Consider the following 4,818-nt stretch of genomic DNA (forward strand, 5'->3'; position numbering starts at 1 on the left):
CTTTTCTCCATCAAGTTCATCTTTTTTTATTACTTTAACGACGATGCCTTCAGTTTGCACCATAGGAATTGCATCAATTCTTGATTTCCTCTTCCTCTATTTCTGCGGGAATGTCACTTTTTCTAATGCCAATCTACACATTTCAATTTTTTTTAACTTATTTCCAATTTTTCTTCTATTTCCAATTTAAAATTTCAAAACAAAAAATTTAAAAGAAAACCCTTAATCTAATTAAAAAGAGGAAAATGAGATTACCTTCTATCTTCTTTGTCATTTGATTTGGCAACGAGGTTATCACTTTTGTCTTCTTAGATGCTTCTTTTTTTTTTAAATTCTTCCTCGTTTGCATTTCAGTTTTCTTTTTTTTTTTTTTTTCGATTTTCTTGCCTAATTTCAATAAAATTAAAAATTGTAGTAAACCCTAAGTTCTCGAGGTTTTAAATAGAAAGGATAATGAAGAAGAGAAATCAAATAAGCTTAGAAAAAAAAGAAAAGCAAGAGCCTTTCCATCTTTCGCTCAATACTCAAATCAACAATTGAAGCATCTGAGGTTGCATTAATCGGGGATACACGACAGAAGGAATTGCTTTATTTATAAACTTCACCTTCAACAAGCGTATATTTCTTTTTTTTTTTTCAATAGTCTTTTTTTTTCTATTCTGAATCATGTGTCTTTTTCCTAAGACTAAGAGCGGTAAAATAAAATAAAATAAAAATATATAATATATATAATAATAATCAAATTGCACCATATCTGTAATAAGAGCTATAATGGAATAAAAAGAAAAGAGGAAAGAAATATATAAATAAAAATGCTATATCTGCATATGTTTAATAAATACAAACCCTTTTTCGTACGCACTTCAATCATGTTCTAAATATTCTATTAAAAAATAAAAAACTAAAAAATGGGTAAAAACATCTCTCTTCTCTGCGAATCATTTACATAAAAAACTTAATTCCACTTTATTAAATTTAACGTCGCATATATTTTATTTTTCAGTTTCTATTAAAAAACAGTTAAAATGTGTCATAGATTCTTGTATTCTTTGATTTCTAGGAATTTAGTCCTTATAACATTATTTTTAAAAAATTTAATCCATACGCATTTTTAACGATTGAACTAAAATATTTGAAAAATAATATTATAAGGACTAAATGATTTTAAATAATACTAAAGGGACTAAATTTATAAAAATCAAAGAGTACAATGACCTATGGCATATTTTGACAAAAAAAATCATATATTGTTACAAGTCGATAATATTTAATATTTATTTATATAAATTAAAACATTTAATTTTGAATTGAGCAACCACCTAAATGTTTAATATTAAGCATTTAGTCTTAATTGACCTTAGAGAATGTTTTAATTCTATTTTATTTCTTTCACAAGAATATTGTTGTGACATTTTTGTCATGTATAAACTAGTAATTGGGGCCTGACTTCGTTCGATTTTTAATTACTTTTTTATATTGTATTGAATTAATATTTTATTAGGTAATTGTTGAATAGAAAATGTTAATTTTTAAACAAAAAAATTATATAATCTTGAACATCCTTCTGGCCCCATATAATGTGCTTGAAATATCAAACTTCCTTATCTCATAGCATATATTACTGGTGGTTTTTGGAAATAAGGCCTAAATAAGGTTATTGGAACCAATGGATACTCATATTATGCATGTGTTCATATAAATACACACCTTTGTATGTTTGTCAATCAATGTGTAAATAAAATATTATAAATGTGACATTTTTTTAATTTATAGTGAGTTAAATTAACATTATCTTCATAAAACAAAAAGGTTTAAGCATTTATGCAATGACTCCACATCGTTACATTCATATTTGTTTTTTTTTTTTTTTTTACTTTTTTTTAGATAAAATGCAAACCATCTCTATTTTCAAATTTCCTCACTAGTCACCCTAAAGGGACGATTAAGAATAAGAAAACTGAAGATAATCTCAATTTGGGTTTTGGTTAGAAAATATAAAGATGATAAGCAATTTAACTTGTGCATCATACAAAAGAACAACAATATTATTACAAAGACAATTTATAGTTTAAGAAAGGGAAAAAAAGAGATGAATTGAAGAGGAAATTTAGCGAGGAATGTTGAGAAAGTCTAAAGGAGCATGGCTTATCCTTTTCAGGAACTAGTCTTACTGAGTTTTACTTTTCCTGAATAAAGGTTCAAGTAATGAAAACACAAGTGATGCCACAGCCCATGAATCTTATGCTTTATAAAAACTAACCGACACATCCATTATGCCATATGGGCTTCTTGGAATGGAGCTAAAACTGCACTTGTTTGATTGGTTGCCTTCTACTTTTATTGTTGTCAATCTTATTGTCAACTTACAACATTCATCTACATTGTCCTATTTGAAAGATAAATTGAGATTTAAGAAGGATGAAATTTGCACATTTAACATTGGAAAAAGCTAAAGAAATATGATACCTTATCAATTCCCAGGATGCCTAATAGCTTGTTTTGGTATTCAACTCTAAGATTAGGTTCTACACTATCCACAACATACAACATTATAGTAGTGGCCATCATTGAAGGAAAGTAGCACATAAACCTAAAATTTGCCAATGAATTTAACAGAAACTAAGAAAAATATGAAAATTTGAAAAAAACATAAAAATAATATAATTGATCTTATTTTTTCTATATAGATTACATAGTGTATCCAATTCAAATCCAATTACTAATTTGATAAATAAAGAAAATGAGGTTTTTATTTTGGTGCTAACCTGAAATGACAAAGAGTAGAATGCGATCACATCTCCTAAGGAATTCCTAACAAAGATGGTCCTTTAATCCAAGTCTCATTGCAATGTAATCAAGAAATGAAAACGAGGTTATAGTGTTCATCTTCCATTGAAGCATGGAGAATACCAAAATCTCTATTCTTTGGATAGTTTTGGCCTCAAACACTTATATACTCTCCTCCACCTAAACAGATCAACCAAAACACAACATTTATAAACCGAAAAAAATGGCAAGTTAATAAATTAATTAATTAATCTGCACAATTCATGCAATACAAATATATAAGTTTTTTTAATGTTTTCAACACTAATTTAAGAAAAATTTAAGTCTTTACAATATTGCAAGATGCCTAATCATGTTAAGCCAGATTAAAAGGCATAATAACCATTATTGCAATAAAATATCAAAAGCAATAAGTATAAATCACAAAACTTACACTCGATTGGTCATTTTTATCATAATGAACTACATCACTTTTCAGCTCTCCTATTTCAGAGAAAAGTTTTTGAGATGTACATAAAGTTTCAAGGTATTTCACTAAAAAATAATAGAAACTCCTTCACACTTAAAGTTATAAATAAAGGTATCACTTTACCCTAATATCTTTATTCGAGACTTCATAACCTAAGTTGAATACATATAACTTGGTGCCAACTTCTACTATTGACATCCCAATAGCTTTAAGGTTGACTTTAAACAAATCATGGTACCATGGTTAGCCCCTAATCCTGTGGGAAGACTAATGAAAGCAAACATAATGTGTCGACTTATGACTCGATAGCAAGATCATCAATCTTTAATATAAATCAAGATAAGCTATATTCCTGAGGAACATTTAAACAAAGGCACTAATAGAAGAGTCCAATTTAGTAAAACGTTGAAGCAATCCAACAAAACATCAGTAGATTCAGCTACTGGACACAAATAGGAGTTCATGATTAAACCTACTTCATTTAAATCATTGCTACATTATGGCCAAACACTCCGATACTTAAGGTATAAGAAGGAAGCTCTTTTGTAAAAAAATTATGAATAGAATAGAAACTAAAATCTTACACCAAAAAATTTCAAGAATAGCAAAAGGATCCATAAATATAATACACCTGTCAACAAAAAGACCCAAACGTTAAATCCAAACATAAAAATGAAACCTATAACCAATAAAATAAAATTTTACTCAACTTAAACAAACATAAAAACAATCACTATGAGAATTTGAGTTGCATGTTTAGTTTTTTTAATTTTTTTGTTGCAAAAAATCTAAAACAACCAAGGTGAATTTGAGTTAAAAAAATCAAATCAATCACACAAAAAACAAATATGCAACAATAATTAAACAAAAAACACAAACCAATTTTAAAAAAAATCCAATCATATTATCATTCATGCAATATGCAACAAATATTTTATACAAATATTTTAAACAAATAAAAAAAAACCAACATGTAAATCTCACAACAAATATTTTAAACAAATTAAAGACAAAAAGAAACATAAAATTGAAAAAAAAATTGTTTAATAACAAAAAAAAAGACCAAAAATTAGACAATGTGAGATTTGAGTGGGATTTTTACTCTAACATTTACTCGATGAAAGGGAAAACTCACACAAAAAAAAAAGTTATCTTAGATCCCACAACAGCTCTATTTTAAACATAAATAGAAACAACATAAAGAAGTTTTGAAAGTGAATAAGATTTACATTTGTCAAATACAAAACCACTAAAGAAAACAAGTGTCAAAAAAACTGATTCATCTTCCAACAAAGTCAAACATAAAACAACATAAAAAAAAACAGAAATGTCAACCAATAAAACACGCTTAATATATATAAAAAAAAAAGACATGTGGCATTTCCAAATCCCTTCGGGGATCCATTTTTTATAAAGTTATATAGATGTTAATTAATTAGTTTTAGCTAGATAAATCATAAAGTATTAATTTTTTAACACCTGTACAATTTTCCTTTATTATAATTGGATAAATGAAAAAACAATTATATTAATATTTATTTTTTATTTTGTCATCTTTGCCA

At 26.8% G+C, this 4,818-nt stretch overlaps 1 pseudogene; it reads right to left on the reverse strand.

The window, feature by feature from the left end:
* Positions 1 to 2,167: 2,167 nt before the first annotated feature.
* On the reverse strand, positions 2,168 to 3,454 carry LOC149511259 (cyclin-D3-2-like; annotated as a pseudogene).
* Between the last annotated feature and the right edge of the window lie 1,364 nt (positions 3,455 to 4,818).

The sequence above is a fragment of the Durio zibethinus genome, chromosome 26 (genome assembly GCF_047325235.1).
Source record: "Durio zibethinus cultivar Kanyao isolate XHJ-2024 chromosome 26, ASM4732523v1, whole genome shotgun sequence".
Classification (NCBI taxonomy): Eukaryota; Viridiplantae; Streptophyta; class Magnoliopsida; order Malvales; family Malvaceae; genus Durio; species Durio zibethinus.